The sequence below is a fragment of the Chrysemys picta genome, chromosome 5 (genome assembly GCF_011386835.1).
Source record: "Chrysemys picta bellii isolate R12L10 chromosome 5, ASM1138683v2, whole genome shotgun sequence".
In the NCBI taxonomy this organism is placed as follows: Eukaryota; Metazoa; Chordata; order Testudines; family Emydidae; genus Chrysemys; species Chrysemys picta.
The window spans coordinates 5858750-5880160 of record NC_088795.1 but is presented as its reverse complement, the minus strand read 5'-3'; the positions used below and the strand labels follow the sequence as shown (position 1 = coordinate 5880160).

Genomic DNA, 21411 nt, shown 5'->3' with positions numbered 1-21411 from the left:
TTGCTTTCTGATCTAGCATGAAACTAGTATAAACTAGCAGGTGCTGACACCACCTTGACAAAGAAAGAATTCAGCCCGTTAGGAGGAACAACATTCAGTTACCACCATCACTGGTGCCTCTGATCAGTAAGTTTCTTGGCCAATACACAAAGCCAAATATAATGTTCAAAATCTTGCTTATGTAAGGGGACTGTTGCCCCCTTACTAACATCCAGTGGGGTGTTTTGGTTGCTAGCTCCCAGCACTGAAAGGGGAAGGGTCGATGGCAAATCAGGAGCCTGAGACTGACAGTCCCCAGGGGCAATGGGGAGAGGCCAATGCTCCAGATCAGCCTGATTGACAGGGCGGGCAGGCTAATCAGAGAGTCAGGAGGCCAGAGGGGGTCCCGTCCTCCGTGTGAACTGGAATGGCCTGAGTCAGACTGAGTGGGGCCGAGCTAAGGAGAGAGCAGGGGCCCAAGCTGAGCTGGAGGGCAGAACCGTGCCAGATCCAGAGCCAGAGACGCAGCCCAGGGAGAGCAGATCCTGTGCTGGGAGCGGAGCAGCAGCCACAGAGCCAGAGACGCAGCCCAGGGAGAGCAGATCCTGTGCTGGGAGTGGAGCTGCAGCCACAGAGCCAGAGACGCAGCCCGGGGAGAGCAGATCCTGTGCTGGGAGCAGAGCTGCAGCCACAGAGCCAGGTGTGGTGAGCAAGTGGGGCCAGCCAAGGGGGAACCTGGGCAAAGGGCCCAGCACAGAAAGACACCCCCAGACAAGGGCCCTTGCAGGCCAGACCGGGAGGGGGACCTTAACCCTACGGGGGGCTGACGCTGGGAAGAAGGGTCCCACCACTCAAAGCCCGGAGGTGTGTGGCCACCACCATTGCAAGTGTCCAACCAGCAGCGTCTCTGCAGCAGGGCCTGGGCCTGAGAAGGAGGCCTGGGACCTACAAGAAGCAGACTGTGACCTGCCCTGACATTCCAGAGACACTGTTTGTAATGTTCCCTGCCACAGAGCAGGGTGATGTGTTTTCCTTTAACCTTTCCCATTTTTCCTTGTTCTTTTCTTTAGATTAATTGTTAATTAAACAACTTGTATTTGCTTTAAATTGTATGGAATAATCAGTGGGTCAGGGAGGTGCCCAGTGTAAAAAGAGTACCCCGGAGTGGGGACACCCTAGCCCCTGTCCTAGGTGACCACAGCAGGGTTGGGGGTCGAGCCCCCCAGGAATCCTGGGCCCAGCCTTGTTGGGGTTACGAGGACTCAGCCAGACAGGAGAGTGGAAGGGGAGCCCTCAAGGGCAGGGAGGCCTCTGGGTAAAGGAAGTGGGAGCGGGGACTCAGATCCTTTCGCTTGCCCACCTCACCGGGGTAGTGCAGAAGTCAGGAAATTTCCCCACAATAGCGGGACCATTCCCCCGCTTACACTTAGAACCAAAATCAACCTTATCTACCTCCTTTTCAAGCCAAGAGAGCCAACAGCTTGATGTCTAGTTGGCAGTTGGTATCATGCGGAGTGCCCCAGGGGTTGGTCCTGGGGCCAGTTTTGTTCAACATCTATATTAATGATCTGGATGATGGGATTAATTGCACCCTCCGTAAGTTCTCAGATGACACTAAGCTGAGGGGAGCGGTAGATACTCTGGAGGGTAGGGATAGGGTCCAGAGTGACCTAGACAAATTGGAGGATTGGGTCAAAGGAAATCTGATGAGGTTCAACAAGGACAAGTGCAGAGTCCTGCATTTAGGATTGAAGAATCCCATGCACTGCTACAGGCTGGGGACCGACTGGCTAAGCAGCAGTTCTGCAGAAAGGGACCTGGGGATTACAGTGGACGAGAAGCTGGATATGAGTCGACAGTGTGCCCTTGTTGCCAAGAAGGCCATCAAAATTGGGCTGTATTAGTAGGAGCATTGCCAGCAGATCGAGTGAAGTGATTATTCCCCTCTATTCAACACTGGTGAGGCCACACCTGGAGTATTGCATCCAGTTTTGGTCCCCCCTCTACAGAAGGGATGTGGACAAATTGGAGAGAGTCCAGTGGAGGGCAACAAAAATGATTAGGGGGCTGGGGCATGTGACTTATGAGGAGAGGCTGAGGGAACTGGGATTATTTAGTCTGCATAAGAGAAGAGTGAGGGGGGCTTTGATAGCAGCCTTCAACTACCTGAAGGGGGGTTCCAAAGAGGATGGAGCTCGGCTGTTCTCAGTGGTGGCAGATGACAGAAGAAGAAGCAATGGTCTCAAGTTGCAGTGGGGGAGGTCTAGGTTGGATATTAGGAAACACTTTTTCACTAGGAGGGTGGTAAAGACTGGAATGGGTTACCTAGGGAGGTGGTGGAATCTCCTTCCCTAGAGGTTTTTAAAGCCCGGCTTGACAAAGCCTTGGCTGGGATGATTTAGTTGGGGATTGAGCCTGCTTTTAGCAGGGGATTGGACAAAGTGACCTCCTGAGGTCTCTTCCAACCCTGATATTCTATGAAAGAATATGTCCTCCTTCAAAATGAAAATGGGGAAATCATTTATTTGAACAAAGCAGAGATTTGTCAAAGGGTTTTAAGGTTTTAAAATAAATAACATGCAAACATTAGCAAAAGAGATGACTTTCAAGAATTCAATGTTGGACCACTGTGATGTACAGTGGCTGCAGCTCTGGCTGTCCAGATATATTCGCAGTATCTGAAGTGTACATGGTCAGGAAAGGAATATTTCATCTCTGCTCGTTCAGCCTGTATAAGTCACTGATGCATTAACCTTCTAGAGAGGAGTGATTTTTAGTAAATGTTTGGACTGGTGGGGTCCTCTCTCTAAGTGCTTCAGAGAAAACACATGGCTCACAGGTAGAGAATGAATGGGAGAGTGCTCTACATACACCCTCTACTGGTAAAGACATTTGAACAACTGAAAATAGGCATGCTCTGGGGTCAACATCTACCCTTCTTAACACCAAGGAAACAACACCACCTTCTACAGCAGTGTTGTAAAGCTCTAATTGAAGTCATGGTTTGGTCCATTATGTGTATTGCTTTCTTCATTTTTAAAGGGTCTTAAGCAAAGTTTTCTAGACACTTTCAGTTATACTAGGTGGATAGACTGGAGAATCTTTAGCTTCAGGCAAACCTAGTAATGAGCATATGAAGCTTTGTTCTGAGTTTCCATTATGCAAAATGTGTTCAGGAAGCTCAAGGATTTAAGTTACTGTATCTTATTGTGTAGTTTCACTGTTCTGTATGAAGGAAGTGGGAAGAATGTAATACTAGGTAAAGTGCACTGATATTCTTGTTGGTGAAAATGTTTTCAGAGCTGAGAATTGCATGGGAGGCTGTTTGCTGAGGAGAATAAGGGAGTTTATGAACCAAAATGTTTTCTCAGTGGAAATCTGGAAGAGGGATGGGACAGGGAAGAAGGATGGAATACATTTTCTGTTAGTATTCTCTCCTCTGCTGCATTAAGAAAAAAGGAATTGTGCAAGCTTGCTTTTAGAAACCTCGTAACCGGTATTGTACAACTGGGGATGATGGCAATTTTAAAATAGTATTTCTTTTAAACAGAAGCGTAAGGTGGTAGGTAGTCACTTTTAATGCTTCGTAAGGGCATTTTGGTTGGCTAATGATACTACTTAGCACTTGCCTAGCACATTAGGTCATTCAAAGGGATCTGACAAACATGATCTAATCTGCATAGCATCCCTGTGAGGCAGGCAGCTGCTAACAACCTCATGTTGCAGATGGGACAAGGAAGGCCGAGAGCTGAAAGGCTAGGTAGTGCCCTACAGCTCAGTGCTTTGTGGAGGAGGGGGTCACTAGAGTGAGAGTTTACCCTGGTGCAGAACCACCACTACTCTTTGAAAGGGTGGAGTTCCACTGGCTGTTTCATTTCAGCTTCATCCTGCTCCTGGGTGGCGCGTGGACCCTCCTGTTCGGGGAGGCTAGCTCCCTGTTCCACGTCTTCTGCCTGAGGTCCCACCCCCATTCTGCCCCTTCTGGCCTCCAGCTCTCACCAGCTGGTCCACCAGTGCAGCTCCGAAGCCTGGCCGGTGCCTGGCGCAGCTCTGAGCCCCAGCCTGGCCGGGAGGTGCCTGGAGCAGCCCATGGCCCGGCCCCCACTGTGGCCCGGCTCCAGGGCTGTGGCAGGGACCATTAGCAGAGGTTTGGAGAGGCCTAGCCCCAGCCTCCATTACCTGCCACCCAGGATCCCGCTTCCTTTGATTTGCCAGCATGAGCCAGAGCACACCTTGGCTGACGCCCAGCACAGGATGCGGAAGTTTTTGTGCCTTTACCCCTGCCTACCTATGGCTCCACATAAACCAGACACGCTTTGGGCCTGGGCATCTTGCCCTAGCCAAAGAAAGAGTCCGTGCCAGAACTAGGATTAGAACTCAGCACTTCACAAGACCCATGTCTATGCTGAAAACAAGAGAGCAAGAGTTTGTGGTTTTTTAGAGCAGACCACAGCTTAATAGAGAGGTCTTCTCATGGACCACTCCCCATACCTAACTCCCCTTCATGATTTCAAAGCTGCCAAAAGCAACTGGACACACATGGCCCTTAAAATGTGTGAGAACTGACTTTCCATAGATGGCATTGAAAATCTTGAGCCTAAAACCCCAACTGACCGATTCTGCCATCGTTTCTCAGAACGAGTAACATTTATTCCGAGTAGGCCCTTTGACACCAGCAGAACTACTTGCAGAGTGACGTGCTGCTCAGCACAAGAAAGGATAGAGAAATCTGACTCTTTAACTGTTTTCTTTTATATAGTGATATATCAATATAATCACAGTGAAGTTTATGAACCTAAACCAAATTGCTTTACAGCTGACAGTGCCTAAAACAATATGGAGATATTGGGATTAACTATTTCCATATTGCAACAGGTCAGAAACCATCAAATGCAGACAAACCATTGCGTTAGCCTGCTAGTAATCTCTTGCTGTCTATTTCTATGACCCCTATTACACTAGTATCTGAGCATCTTAGAATCATGGGGGTAGGAGGGACTGCCAAGATCTTACAATCTTTAACCTCAGAGCACCACCATGAAGTAGGAAAGTGCTGTTATCCCCATTTTAGAGGGGGCAACTGAGACCCAAGGACTGAGTGACTTTCCCAAGGTGACACAGGAAGTCTGTGACAGAGCAGGGACTTGAAACTAGGTCTCCCAAGTCCTAGAAGAGTGCCCTAAACTTAACTCGTGAGACATTCTCCTGTTTCATGAAGGTTAGCTCACCCAAATTGTTGCTCCCAGCATTAAACAGCCAGCCCTGCTTGTCCCGTAGGTGAAGTATACATGGGTGTATCTCTGCACCCCCAGATATAGTTCCCACTATCCATTGTCCTCACTGGTAGACACTTAATAGCCTGAGTATAGCACACTGTATTTTTGCCTCACAGTTTTTGGAAGGGCCATAGGAACCTAATGTTGTACATCCAGTAGCGGATCTCCTTTAATATTATAGTGTAGAAAGTGGTATGCTATTACCAATATTCACGGCTCTTTAAAATTACATACCCAAGGGCTAACATTAAAGTAACACCAAGGATATTAACTCAGAGTCAAGACAACTGGGCTCGCCCTCACTTACCTTCTTTCTAGAACATTGTAAAACACACATTGGAGGCTCACCTGTGCCTAACAGCAGCAGGATTAACGAAGGACAGAGTGAAAACCTTGACTCTACATTTCCATTTGGGAGTTTAATTCATGCCTTAAGTGCTGCTGCTTTAGCCTTGTATTTAGACGCTGACTCTTACACACAAAACAATAATACAAACCAGATTGTAGCAGCTTATCATGATCATGCAAGATGGTGCCGGTGAAGCTCACACCAACTAGTTCTTCAACAGAGACAGTGACCAATTCATGTTGACGGCAGCAGCTTCTCTTAAAGTATCTGTAGAGCCAGCTTGTGCTCAGAGAGGATCATACAGGTGATCTGCACTCCCATGTTAGCTCTGCACAGGAAGAGCCAAAATATGGAATCAGGAGAGGTACCCAGGGGGTAGCCACACGTTGCACGGCTGGGTTCCAAGGGCCGAGAATGGCCAGCATGGCTAGTCTAGCTGCTTTTGGGGCCATTGCCCTGACTCCTTGTGCACCTGACCTTTTCGCTGCAGGCCGGAGAACAGCTCGGAGGAGAGAACAGCCAATCTCTGTAGAACAAGGGAAGAGAGGGTCATTGAGGGCTCTCCTGCCAGCATTCTTGAGCACATTATGGTCTCCATGGACATTATGCCCCATCTAGCCCTGCTACTACATCACTTCTCCTCCTGGCTCCACTTGTGTAGGGCCACATGTTTATTATTATTTATTTATTTACTATTAGCAGCAGCTATATAAAGGGTCCAGTTGTCTCTACCAAAATAACAATGACATTTTCCCAAAACAAAATAAAATAATTGAAATAAAAGGAATAAACTGAAGAGGGAATTATGGCATGAGAACAGAGTGGATGTGAATGGCAACAATAGTAATACATGGGGGCGGGGGAACCTTTGAAGAGCAGTGTTAAGGTTTGTTTGAAGGAGGGGAGACTTGGACTCAGACAGCTGTCAAGGGGGAGAAAGTTACATACTCCGAGACCCGCCAGCATCAAGGCAGGATCACCTGTAAATGTATGATTCGACTGTAGGGTCTCTCCAGCCCATGGAGCACAGCTGTGATGCTCATGCTGACCAGTTCCACCACAGGCGTGAGCTGCCCTGTGCCGCATTGGCATGTAGCTGCAGGTCATCCTACAAATGTCCATATGGCAAAGGAGCTGTTCACGAAGGACTGGGCTGAGAGCCGTGTCCTCAAGGAAAGTTCGCAACCTCTTAGGCCCCCACAGATGAAAACAAAATCCAGGATGATTCTCTCCAAGAATCCAAGAGCAGGAGCTAGAGGCTGTGTGAAGCTCCCATTAAGATGCTCTGCCCATCAATGGAGCAATCACAACTGCCATCAGTCCTTCAAATGCCTTCCTTCACATCACCTGCTGTGAGCAGAGATCGTCCTGCTGTGTCCGCTATGGATTCATTACAATGGTCGCTATGAAGTGGAAGGCTTATTTTAAAGGGCAGCTTTTCAAAGGCAAATTTGGGCTCACAATTAAAGTCACTTGGAAATGGGCATCTAGCCCCACTGTGTGCCTTGGAAATTCTCCCCCAAAGCATTTAGTGGTATAGGCCCTGGATCCATTAAAGACCTCCCCTGTGAACCTCACCCTGTTGTGCTTATTCACCACCCTTCTCCCATTCAGATGAGCTGCTCCAATCACTTAATTTAAAAAAAAATCCTTTTAATCACTGTGAAGGTTGTGGCACCCTGTGATTATAATTGTCACAAATTGGACATGGATGTCATAAATATTCTAGGAAATGGGTATATATCTCACAAACCAGATGAAACAAATAACATTCATAAGCATGTAAATGCTGTTTCCAAATTGCTCTCTCTTTCCAGATGACGCAATGAAGCTCTTTGTCCTATGTACAACACTGGCTAGAGAACACTTTTCATACCGCAGGAAGTGACTGAGAGCACAGATATTGGTAGGACATTTAAAGTGATAGTATGACCTCATTGAGGGTACTATTGTAAGTTTTGCTTCCCTAACCTAAATGTAGGACAGCTTACCTGTCTCCCCAGCCCAGGAAAGATTAATACCACACCCAAAGGCTTGTCTAACTCTTCCTTCAGAGCATGTTTTTTTCTTTTAAACACAATAAAACAGTCCTATCTAATTCCACATTCATATTCTGCTAGCTTTTCTGCCGGGGCCCAGAGGTCTTTCCCATTCTTCTTCTCTTCCCCCTGTGCCAGGAGGACCTACCACAGGATCTGATCTCTCTACAGCAGCTCTTCTTTCCAAGGAAGCCACTTGCTGGCTTTTATCCTCACTTGCTTAGTCTCAGCTGTGGGGCAAAATCCCTCCCATGACACTAACGATATAGCAGAACTTGGAAACAGTCCGCAGCAATGAGTTAACAATAGTTAGAAGTTTGATGAAGCTTTCATATTATGAGCTATTGAACAGATTGGTGTTATTGAGCCTGGGTAGAGAAAACTACAAGCAGATTTTAATGAGGTGTTTAAGTGTCTGAATATTTGTATTGATTTACCATGAACATAAAACAATGAGAGAGGCACATAAATGGAAGACACCAAGTAACATTAAAGGAAAGATAAGAGGAAAGGGAATAAGAGATTATATAGTGAAAATAATTGCTAGAACAAAGCAAATCATTCACCACCAATAACATATTAGATGTATTTAGTCTCTTTATGCTTGTGGAGTATCTACAAGGATGATTTCCTCAAATGTATTCATCATGAGAGCTCCTCTGATGAAATTGCTGATGGCTTTTAAAGCTCCGTAGATTGTTCATGTGGTTCTGAGTGTTCCATATTTGCTGTTTGAATTATGGTGGTGCTGAGCCTGTGAACATACTGCCACATGCACGCTCTTTGACTCAAATTGGACTGCATGCAGGAATGGGTGTGTTCAGGATTGTCTACTGGCTTGATTGTGATTGGTTAGCTGAATCACATGGTGCTGTTTCTGTTCCCTGACTGGTAAGCTGACAGCATTCTGGTACATGCAAATGTAAAAAATGTGGCGCTTATTTGTTATTTGTTGCAAATACTCATCTATGTAACTTTGTAATTTTATTTTCTGCAAACATTCATGCCAAGGACTGTTTGTACAGCACCTTGCACAACGGTAGCTATCCCACTGTGCAAATCGCCACTTTCTTCTGCTAGGAGTTCTGGAAATGGATCACAGTGCATCATGGGGGTGGGATTCCCCTCCATGATGCAGTTTTCTTGATCCCATAATTCCAAGGGCTTCTGACTGCGTTTCATGCCATTTTTCAACTGCCCCTGTAAACTTTGCTCCTGCTATCTCCGCCTGAAAGCATGGATCCTGCACTGCTCACCAATCTTGTGATGAGCGTTATGAACACAACACAGCTGAACCTGCAGTATTTCATGAGCTGCGAATCTGAACAGTAATCCATGCTGCCTGTTCTGCTGTGTGCCATGGAAAGAAACAATTCAAGATTGATGTTGGCATTCATGGAGCAGCTACACATGGTGGATCGTCACGATTGGGTTCAGGAAACAAGCACTACGTGTGGGTGCAAGGACACAAAAATGAGAACTGCTCTAACAGTGGAAAAGCGAGTGGCTACCAGTCAGTTGTGAATCAGTTTGGGGTTGGGAAGTTCACTGTTGGGGTTGTAGTGATTCAATATGCAGGGTCATTAATCGCCTCCTGCCACAAAGGACTGTGACTCTGGGCAATGTATTGGAAATCCCCTGGGAAATAGTGGATGGCTTTGTGGCAATGGAACTCCCTAACTGCAACCGGGCGATAGATGGCATGCATATCCCAATTTTGGCCCCAGACCATCTTGCAACAGAGTACATCAACAGAAGGGACTCCTTCTTTATGGTATTGGAGGGTCGTTTCACTGACATCAACGCGTGGTGATCAGGTAAGGTGCATAATGCACACATCTTCAGGAACATTGGCCTGTATAGAAAGCTGCCTACGGGGACTTTCTTTCCAGACCAGAAGATTCTGTTAGGGAACGTGGAAATGCCCATAGTGATCCTGGGAGATCTACCCCTTACTCCTGTGGCTCATGAAGCCATACACAGGAAACCTTGACAGCAGCAATGAGGACTTCACCAACAGGCTCAGCGAGTGCAGAATGACTGTAGACTGTGCGTTTGGCAGTTTAAAGGGTCGCTGGTGCTGCCTTTCTGGCAGGTTAACGAGGAAAGTATTCCCATGGTCATAGCAGCCTGCTGTGCTCTGCATAACATTTTGAAGCCAAGGGGGAAAAGTTTCCGCAGGGATTGAGCATTGAGGTGAATTGCCTGGCGGCTGACTTTGAGCACCAGATACCAGGGCTATTAGAGAGGCTCAACAGGGAGCTTTTTGAATCAATGAGCCCAGTAATGCGTCTTTCTGTATTGAATTGAGCCAGGTATTGTTTACTCGCCACCTTGAATGACCCCTGTAATGATTCCTGCTAAGCGTTAATTCTAGTCTGAAAATGTGGTGATTGCCACTGTCTGAATTTCTGTTGCAACCATCCTGTGTAGGTCACAAATCAAGAATCGCTGTCTTTGTAAGACTCCATTTTTATTAAACAACAATACACAGATTAACATTTCTTACAAGGAACATGACCCTGAGCAGCACTCTCAGAAGTGAGGATCTCACAGCTGAGTGTAAGCCCAGCTGTCACTATGGAAAATGTTCCTAGATGTGGCATGCAAGGGGTACTGCAATGGGCCAGGAATGTGTGTGGGGAGTTTGGGGAGGGCAAGGAAGGAGGTTCTGTATGGGCTGCAGTGGGAGTCAAGTGCACATATGTTCCACCGACAGCCCAGTCTCTGTTTGGTCCTCCATGAGCTTTATTATCTGCTCCTGGCCCTGTCTCCTCTCCTGGCTATCCATCTGTAGTTTCTCAGTTATTGTCTCTCTCTCTACGCTCTGTGCTCGCTATGAGTTTGATCAGGTGAATACAGCAGTTCCCAAAACATGTCTTCCTTCCTCCTCCTCGTTTGCCTCCTTATCTGATGGTGTGTAGGAGCTGGCCCTCAGGGGCACATCTGTAGAAGCAAAAGAAACAATACACAGTCAGTATTGTGTGTGCACTCACAGTCTTGAATCATAAAAGTTACATACACCTCTTTCTCACTTTCCCTTGGCAAGCACGCAGCATGGCCAGACCACTAAACATGGTGAGTTCGGCCTGGGGAGGGGGAGACGGTGCAAGATGGGATGAAGAGTCTGGGAGGTTTCAGAAGGATATCAGTATAAATGCATGGGGACATTATTCTGAATACTGGCACCGGTTTCCATCGAATCTGAAATCACACTACTGAGGGTAATCGAAGATGCAAGTGGGCCTCTCCGACATGCGAGCAGCTTCGGACCGGTCTGTATGCTGCTTGCTTGTGTGCTGCTTTGGTTTCTCCAGCAGTAATTGCTGATTGGCTGGCAAAGTTTCCTACAATGGGGGAAGAAACAAGGCTGCTCTGCCAAGGAACCTTCAGCAGAGAATTGCAGAGTCTCTGCAGGAAAGTTTCCTAGAGATCTCTACGGAGGATTTCCGGGAGAGCTTGGTGTGCATTAACAAAGTTTTCCTCGGGGCCCACACTGCATAGCTGCGCAGGGGAATGTGAAGCAGATGCAAACAGTACTTAGTTGTTAATTTCAATCCCTTCTCCCATGTGTACCATGTAACGAACTATAGGACACCTCTACTTTATGTATCTGTGCAGTATCAAAGCAAAATGAGATCTTCTCTCTTGGTTCAGGCATGCCAGAGCTGGACTGCTGGGACTGGCTAGACCCCTCCAGAGTCAAAAAGAGGTCCTGGCTTGCCACGCCACCAGACGAGCCTGTTGCTTAGCCCATCCCCCTCCTCCAGTTCGACCTCCTTGTCCACCGCTTCATCCAATCTGCTCCTAGGTATAAAAGTTCCTAGGGCTGGATTGGAGCTGTGACTGCACAGCCTCCTCTCCCAACAGATCCAGAAACTCCACTGTACTTCACGCAGGAGCCTGTTGCTGTACAGAGACAGCATGGTCAGCTGGGAAGAGGCGATGTGAGCTGCCCAGGCCGAGCAAACAGGACGTGGAATTTCAAAAATCCCCAGGGCTTTAAAGGAGGGTGTGTGCCTGTGTACTTGGCTGCAGGCCGGCGGAGTTTAAACTGCTGACCCAGAGCAGTCATGATGGGCATTGTGGGACACCTCCTGGAAGCTACTTAGGGTGACATAAGCAAGCGCAATGTCTACACTGACACTGTGTCTCTCTAACTTTGTTGCAAAAAGCTCTATGCTGCTTGTTGAGGTGGTTTTATTATGTTGGTGTAGCAGGAGAGTTAAATTGGTGGGAGGAGCATAGTTGTGTGTACATCTCCTCTGTTTTGTTGATGAAACCCGACTTATGTCAACAAAACTGTAGTGTAGACAAGGCCTTAGTTCTACAGAAACAAGGTGAGTGAGGCAATGTCTCTTATTGGACCAACATCAGTTGGTGAAAGACAAGCTTTTGAGATTACATAGCTCTTCTTCAGATCTGGGAAAGGTACTCAGCGTCACAGCTCAACGCAAGGTGGAACAGATTGTTTAGCATAAGTAGTTAACTCATTTCAAGGGACCATTCAAGGTGAATTGACCTCTTCAGTCATAGAGGGTGAAAGCGGGCAGGAAAAGAGCTGGTGGAAGGGAAGGGGTGGTTAAGTGGGTTACAGACTGTTGAAATAAGCCAGAAATCCAAGTGTGTCTATTCAGTCCATGATTTTTAGTGTCTAGCAAAGTTATGAATTTAAACTTCTAGGCTGGTCTCTTGTAGGTGTTGTGCAGGTTTCCTTTCAGGATGAGGACTGAGGTCAGATAGAGAGTGATTGCTTTTTCTCCTTTTCCCCCCTATGACTGGAGAGGTGTTAATTGACAACTTCACCTTGAATGGTCCCTTGAAAAATGTGTTAACTAGTTATGTTAAATAATCTGTTCCAATTTGTATTTAGCTCTGACACTCTGAGTACATTTCCCAGACCTGAAGAAGAGCTCTGTGTAGCTCAAAAGCTTGTCTCTCTCACTAACAGAAGCTGGTCCAATAAAATATTACCTCCCCCATGCTGTCTCTCTAATATCCTGGGACCAACACATCTACAACAACATTGTGTACCCAGTTCTAATACTTAACATATCAGACAAAGCTTCCCCTAACTTCAGTGGAAGCTTCACTTGAATAAGAAATACTGAATGAGTCTCCACAATTGGTACAATATGACATGATAAAATTATGATATAGAGTACATTGGTGGATATGAAAAATAAGCATTTCTCTTATTCTACTGAGAACTGTAATGCGAAAAACAGTGGTATATTCCTATTCTACGAGTCAAATATTTTTCAAATGAGATGTTTTTATGCTGATAAAATAAATGTCATCTTTATAGTGTCTGTTGAAATTTATTAAACCAAGTGTTTTGGTGCCCTTGTATGGAAGCACATGGCTAATACCTTAACAACTCAGCCACGCTATTCCAGAAAACAGTGCTTCAGTTTGAAATATGATAGTAGTCTTGTGCTATCTTGTTGCTTAGTTAGACCCTAGTCCACCCCTTTCCTCAATACCACACCCCTGCCCTGCCTCTTTCCGCCCCCTTCCCTGAGCGCGCTGCGTCCTCCCTCCTTCCCCCACCCCAGACTCCTGCATGCCACAAAACACGTGATTGCGGTGGGCGGGAGGCGTGGGGAGGGAGGGGGAGGTGCTGATAGGGGGCTGCCGATGGGTCCTCAACACCACCATTTTTCCCTGTGGGTGTTCCAGCCCCAGAGCCCCCACAGAGTCGGCGCCTATGCTGGCAAGGGAGGCAGTGGGGAAAGATTCCTGCAACAGGACAGTACGCTGCTAAAAACAGTCATGTAGATGGGGGAGGCACAGATTAAGGGTGTAGAGAACATATTCCAAAGGTGCAGGTATGTCTTTATCGTACATGCCTAAGCAGTGCATAAGTGTCTACACTACTTTTTATAGCTGTGCTGGGGGGCATGCAGTGTATGTACTCTACATGCCATCGTAAGATATGTGCAGTGTAGACATACCTTTAATGAGGAATAGCAGCTAGTAAACCATGAGCACTACTTTCTATATCACCTGGGACTTTCCTTGGAGGCTTCTCAGCCAAGTGCTAACCCATCCCTACTTAGTTCATGAGCTCTGGAGAGACAGCAGCCAGTTCTTCGCACTAACACAAAATGGCGATGTGATAGAAAAGGATATCAAAATAGATCTTAAAGTGACACATGAGCCTCTTACACCAAAGGTGGTGACTGAAGTTTGTTTTCGTGCAGGGATTACAGCATTATTTTCTTTCATTTTAGTGTTGTCCCAAGAGAGAACATTCGTCAATTATTCAGCAATCTCCTGGGGAGAGATGAATTCCACAAAACCAATTTTCAAGAAAGGACAATTGACCCGGCGGTGATTTTTTTTTTTTTTGTTTCTTTTCTCTTTTAAGAAAAACTACAAAGCCTATTAAGATGCATTGTGAATAACTGAGTCTGACAGTTCACGGCTTTAACAAGCTTGCCACTAAGGGAAAAAAGTCTAGAAACAAGTGGAAGGACAGACCAGGGATCATAGTTCATCCTCTCATTTGAAAAGCACACTGCAGAAACAAAGGTAACAAGCAGCTTATTAAATCACTCTTTTAATGTAAACCACTGTTCCATGTTTATAATATGTTCATGCCACTGTGTATAAAGAAGAACATATACACAGGGCCGGCTTCAGGCACCAGCTTAACAAGCAGGTGCTTGGGGCAGCCAATGGAGAGGGGCGGCACCTGCGGCAATTCGGGGGCGGCAGGTCCCTCACTCCCTGTAGGAGCGAAGGACCCGAAGGACCTGCTGCTGAACTGCCGCTGCCGATCGCGGCTTTTTTTTTTTTTTCTTGGGGCGGCAGAAATGCTGGAGCCGGCCCTGCATATACATGTTCTTAGACAGAAATGATAGTCATGACTACTTCTGTGATTATATAGGAACTGCATCATCAATTAGCGTATGATAATGTGGGTACAAGAACAGATGGGAATAAACTGGCCATGAATGCATTTAAGCTGGAAATTGGAAGAAGGTTTCTAATCATCTGGGATGGGGTATGTACCTCCACATAGGTCATGAAAGGGTTAACTAGAAACGGGGGACAATTAATGCTCCTGGCTGCACCAGAAGGATGGGTCTGACCCAAGTGAAGATGAGGCCCAGCTGGGTGGGAGCATAACGGGAGGAGCTCAGATGAATGCGGGAGATGCAGGGAGAGAGGGGAGCAGAGAGCAGGGGGAAAGGCCTGGAGCCAGGCAGATGTACAGTAAGCCTCTGGAGGGACTGCAGAAAAGGGTCTGAAGAAAGACCAAGGTAGGAAAAGTCCAGGGAGGAGCCTGAGTGAGCAGAGCTTAGCTGCTCACCATGGGGTTGCTGGCCTGGAGCCCAGAGGAGTGCAAGTGCCTGGCTTCCCTTACCAGTCCACTGGGAAAGGTGGGGCGGAAACCCCCTGACACAAGGGGTGGGGGAGAACTAGTCTGTAGAGGGATGAGCTCAGGTAGGGGCAAAGAGTTGTGCTGAGTTGAGTTTATTGGACTCTGTTACCTCGGAAGGGGCGGGGACTAAACATGACCTGGCCAGAGCAATGAGACAAGGCAGACTCCCACAGGGGCAACATGGTGACAGCAGAGAGCACTAGAGGAGGAGAATTTGCTACATCAGTCGTGCCCCTCCTTATTACACAAGAGGGCAACATAACCCTAAGCACAACCTTGTCTGGGCCAGACAGATCCGACAGATTTTAATGAGATTTAAAGTCACCAGCATTGATTTATATTTTAAGTTCAGCTTGGTTTCTATGTATTTAGATAGGTGATTTCTCTGTATAGTATTATCTATTTAAAAACAAAGAAAGAAATCAGTGCATAAAACGTGTATCAGAATGATAGAAATCAGGGGGGGAAAAACAGCAAAGAACACACAACCCTCTCCCAAATCCCAAATCAAGAGCTGCCCAGGGCTGACAGCCCAAGCCCTGCCACCCAGGGCTTATGATATGCTCTGGTGGATCGTGTACGGCCCACAGGCCATAGGTTGGGCATCCCTGTGCTATACATACCCAGTCGTGAGGCAGTACACCAGTGGTGAGACCAGTCTAATGTGGACACGAGAACGAATGGATATAAACTGGCCGTGGGGAAGTTCAGGCTTGAAATTAGACGAAGGTTTCTGACCGTCAGAGGGGTGAAATATTGGAACGGCCTTCCGAGGGAAACGGTGGGGGCGACGGACCTGTCTGGTTTTAAGATTAAGTTAGATAAGTTTATGGAGGGAATGGTTTAATGGTAAAACATAGTAGCCAAGGAAAACCAAGCAATGGTACGTAAATAGTATAATGACCAACAGGGGTCAGACTAGAGACTCTTGCCTACATGCTTGGGGTCTTACTGATCGCCATATTTGGGGTCGGGAAGGAATTTTCCTCCAGGGTAAATTGGCTGAGCCTCTGGAGGTTTTTCGCCTTCCTCCGCAGCATGGGGCAGGGATCTCTAGCAGGAGGGTCTCTGCCGATTGAAGTCACTAAAACACAGGATTGGGGACTTCAACAGCAGAGTCCAGGGAAGGGTTTTGTGGCCTGCAGCATGCAGGGGGTCAGACCAGATGATCATAATGGTCCCTTCTGACCTTAAAGTCTATGAGTCTATGAGTCTTCTACACCATCAGAGGGGTGAGGTTTTGGAACAGCGTTCCTATTGGAAGAGGGGACAAAGAACCTCTAGTCTTAAAATGGAGTTTGATGAGTTTATGAACAGGATTGCATGACAATTGCCTGAGACAGTAGAGGACTGGACTCAGTGACCCAGGTGGTCCCGTCCAGTCGTATGTTCCTCTGACATGCATCGCCAGTGAAAGTAAACTCTAGTTGAGGATTAACGTGTTTTGGAATCAGGCTAGTTATAAGGACGTCCGTGCCAAAGCTTTGAAGACAGTGCGGCAAAGCCCGCATCAAGGCTCCTCCTGACACAACATCTGTATATGCTTCAAGGTGGAACCTCTCCTTCCATCCAGTAGTGACAATGACTTTTCTCAGCCTGCAGGTGTGTGGATCAGCGCTCCTTGTGGAAGGATGTGGGTGTGGCTGCAGAGACCAATGGCCGCTCTCTGTTTTGGAAGGCGGGGCTCCAGCCTGCAGGGGCAAGAACAAGCAGCAGCAGGCTGCCGCTTACCGCAGGCTCTGGCTTCTGTGGTTTTTGTCAGGGGAAAAAAATGTCACTAAGGACAAGCTCTCATTGCGTCAGTGCGAAGAACACCAAGACAGTGTCATCAATCCTGCAATGTAATCAGTATGCACGCTCCAGCCCCTACTGTATGCCGACACTGGAGACATCAGCAGCAAGTGCTGGAGCAGTACGCCCCAGGTTGGGAAGGACTAGCAGTCACATGGCCCTGGACTGCAGGGCATACATGTCTAAGGGAGATCTAATCAAACAGCTGGGCAAAACACAGGACATGCCCTGCCACCAGCTCCTGTGTGGGTCTGCATCAAGAAATCTCATCTTATTGTTGAGCTCTAAAGCTCCCATAGACTAATATCATGTTTTATTTATACATGAATACATTGTTTTCTTTAGACATTAGAATATTTTAAAAAGATAATTACTTTATTTTATTTTGTTTTATTTTCAAATTTGTATTTATAATTATTGTAATTCCCGAGCGACGAGGGTGGGTACAGGCCTGTTCTGAATCAGGGAAATGCAAACAGCTCCCTAGTGGAAAGATGGCACACAGAGAATCTGAGACAACACTTTACAGTTCTTCTATATTTTATAAACAACATAAAGGGAATTGATGGTTTCACTTAAAGATTTCGAGCTGGTATGTGAATTTTTTTTTATAGATACAGGAAATATGGACGAGACAAACGAAGAATATTTTTTTTAAATGATAGTTTTTTAAAGTATAGCTGAGCCCCTTCCCCAGTTTATTTAGATGATCCTGTATGCAAAGAAGTGATCAGTTTTCCAAATCCCTGAGCAGGAAAGAGACTCAGAGGATTGTCTGAGCCGCACAAGTACCTTCTTCCTATATAACAGGAGACAATGTAGGAAATCTAACATCTGAGTATCAGCAATGAGTCTAATTTAAAGCCTGCTGAATACTCCCCAGCAAGTGTGTGAATCCAGCATTTCAGCCTTTTGTGGAAATAATTAGAAAATGCAAATGTTTATGAAGTACATGAATTACGTTCCTTAATCTTGTTTTGAGCAACAAACAATAGACTTCTGAAAACGAAGTGCCGCTTCTTGGGGAAAGGGAGATGGGACATAAAGATCACCAGGTGCTTCCCACAAATCACTACCACCATCTTCTCTTTGGATGGCAACTGTCAAACCTATGGAAATGAGAATCTCTTCCTTCAGCCTCACTTGTAATAAAAAATCAACCTCAATTTTAAGATCCCAGCTTTTGGCTAAATAACGCGGTGTCCAATCCAGCCATCAAAGTTAATGGGAGTTCTTGGAGGGAGGGACTGTGGTTACAGGAGGGAAGCATTTGGATGAGGCACCAGGAAGTCAGTCTGTGTGCACATGGCTGGAAAACTATCTGCAGCTGCAGCACCTCTGTAAATAGTTCTCTTAATTAAGAGCCAGTTTAGCTTTAGAAACACTGAGTCCCTCCAGGTTACTACCTGGCATGCAGCACCTGAAACAATAATATTAACTGAATAGTCTCTTTAACAATGTGTGTTTAAAAGTGTGCACATGTAGGTCTTGATTTCAAAACTGGCATTGAAACAATACCGTGTTAATTTTAATGCTTCCCAGTCATCAGTGAGCACCAGAGAGTTAGTAAAATTTGTTTGGGAGAGAGGGTGGCGTAGACAGAAGATGGATTCTGGTGCTCATATTGACTTTGGTCAAAGGGCGCGCCAAGGGTTATATCAAACTGCTCAGGCTTCATGGGAGTTACCTGTCTTCACATACACTTTCTCAGCAAATGATTGGTGTCCATGGGGCAGATTCTGCTCTCAGACACACAAATTCAACCCTGCTGAAATGAAGCGGGGCGAAGGTCTGTGAGAGAGTGCAGAATTTGGTCATGTCTCTCTTTTCATTCACTTCTGCTTTGGGTTCTCAGTCTTTTCCCTTTCTAACTTACTCCTGGTTGTCAACTCTTGTGAGCCTCTTCCCTTGCAGGTGGTATTCGGGAACTAAGGTATTGGGTAATTTCCTCTCTCTGGGAACCTCATGAGCAGAGTGCAAAGACAGAGTTGTTTGGCATCATGCACAATAGAATAAAAATCACATTTTGCTGATGGGAGATTTTTTTTTCTTTTTTACCTGGTGGCACCCGGAGATGTTTGCAGAATCTGACAGCATCTGAATACTTATCTTTTAATGCAGGTATTGCCTTGAAAAGTCTTGATATTGTGTCAGCTTTGATTAAGCATGGCCTCTGTCTTTTACAAGAGACGTTGTGGCAGCTTTTCTGTCTTTCTAGTGTGCTCATTCTAGGTCCCCTCTGAAAAACTGGTGGATCTGACTGTCTCTTCCTTTATTCACCTTGATAAAATGGATGAAAATCCCCTCTTTCTTCTCCTCTGTTTTTGCAAGCTGTTAAAGAAACAGACACTGAGGCAACTTGGAAATGATCAGATGTATTCTGCTTGGTGTTTACTGATGAAGACCCCTTAAGGCATCTGATGGCTAGCAAATCTCAGCCCGTCCCTCATTTGTTTGGAAAGGAATTGCTTCTGACATCTCTTCCTGCTGTATTCCCACTATAGATCTTTTATCCCATCCAGGAAGGTGAAACACTCAATACAAGAGCTTCCTGCTATGTTAATTCTATGGTGCAAACTTTCTGCTGTCTTGCCCACACCAAAATGTCACCTCCTCAAAACCTCTGGGAACAGGATTTCCAAAGAGACTATGTAATGCAAGTCCCCCATGTGATAGCAAAACACACTGTGGCACATAAAACACCTTGTGTGTTACATTCATGGCTTAGAAACCATTTCTAGTCAGAAGTGCTGTGGAAGGATCCTCTCTGTTCTTGTGATGACTCGATCCTGGGCGCTGGAACAAATGTGTCAAGAATAACTGGGAGTAGCAAGCTCCTTAATCATAAACATAGGGCGCTGATTTCATCAGTGTTGAGTATTTGGGCTAGGGAGGGTGGGTGGCTGAATAAATGTTTCTCTTGGTTGTGCTTTGTATTGGCAGTGGCTCTCCTTCTGTTCTCCAGAACTATTAGTCCCTTCTCTTTGGGGGCTTATCTAACTTCAGTCACTAGAGCAATTTGGCAGGAAAGTGCTAACCGAACAGAAAGGTGCCCTACATGCAGAATTGTGAGAGCAAACATCACAAGCAAATCACTTGCTGTACATTGCGTTTTTCTAATTTGCTCCTCTCTTCCGAGGGAGCTTTAGGAGATCATGTGCATAGGAAGCAATAACAGGTTAGTGGGATTGGAATGCAAGGGAGTGCTAGAACTATGAGTCTGTGTGACTGCGTTAGAAAGGAGCTGGACTATGAGGAGGGAGAGTAACAAGCCTAACACTAAGGCCGTGTCTAAACTACCACTTATGTCGTCAAAGCTTACATTGCTCAGGGATGTGAACCCTCCCTTCTCCTGCCCCCGAGCAACATACATTTGCCAGCATAACTGGTAGCGTGCCCGGTGCTATGTTGACTCCTGCTGACATAGCTACCGTTGCTCGTTGAGGTGGTTTTATTATATCGGCGGGAGAGCGCTCTCTCATCTTCAGAGCAGCCACACGAGCAATCTTACAGGGGTGCAGCTGCATCAGTACCGCTGTGCCGTGGTAAGCGCTCTAGTGTTGACATGGTCTGTTCCTTCAGCAATCTGTCACAGACCTATTGATGGACGAACCTTTCAACGCCCCTTTGTTTCCTCCATTACTTGTGAGATTGTTCCCAGCCCTATGCATGTGGCTCAGAGAGGGGAGGGTATAAGCAGCCTTCCCCTTGGTGTGTAGAGTGTCTGTGAGTCTAGCACTTGTAGTGGTTCTAGAGCGCTCCGCAGGAGGGGAAGGCAGACAGCAGGGCAGAGGAGTGTGTACTGCACCCATTAACCGGGTGTCCCATGCCCATGCTCCCCTTGTTCTTCAGGGTCAGCCTGTCAGTAGAGCTATGCTGGTTTACTTCAGCCAGAACATCAGTCTCTGTAGGGTGGTCACCTTTTTAGAGGAAGTCCATATGCTCTGTAGTCAGAGCAGCACAGCTCACTAACCACTTACCCTCCTTGGCAGCGATCCTGCTCCCCCTGAAATCAATGGGACCTTTTATCATTCGCTGCAATGGGAGCTATTTCAGGGTGTGTGCTGATTGGTTTGGCCCACAATACCCTTTCAAAGGTCCTCTGCTCGTTGCAGAAGTAACTTCACCAGTAAACACCTCTCTACAGCAGCCAGGGAGCTGCGTGACCTCTATGCTCTTAGTTACTGAAGGGGTTGATGTAAACACGTTCCTCACCTTGGGAAAGGCTGGTTGTGTCCTTCTGAAGAGGATGCTCAGAAAATTCTGCCAGAAATGTGTTCAGACTACGTTGGCACTGGATATTTTGTATTTTTTGGGGCGGGGGGGAGGGGGTTGATCCAGCATCTTGACTCAGATTTTTATTCAAAGTGTGCAATGTAACTAAAAGACTGTTTTCCCCAGTTAATGATTTTTTAAATATTTTTATATTTAATCACATTAAAATGTGCTATAAAGTAAATAACTGAACTGAATTAGTCATTGCTGGCACATGGGAGTTCAGCTTTTGTTATTCCAGCTTCCTCCAGCATCCGATCCAGGCCTGACACCAAATCTGACTGCACAGGCAGTTATCCCTGTGTCAGG

The 21411-nt window shown here is 46.4% G+C and overlaps 1 long non-coding RNA gene across 1 annotated transcript in view; it reads left to right on the top strand.

Moving 5' to 3' along the window:
- The window catches only part of LOC135983511 (uncharacterized), a 35571-nt gene extending 14404 nt beyond the window's left edge, over nt 1–21167 (top strand). Inside the window, exons 2-3 of the long non-coding RNA XR_010601186.1 lie at nt 13880–14180; nt 16632–21167. This is a non-coding gene — a long non-coding RNA (uncharacterized LOC135983511). The remainder of the gene's footprint in view (nt 1–13879; nt 14181–16631) is intronic.
- The last annotated feature ends 244 nt before the right edge of the window (nt 21168–21411 follow it).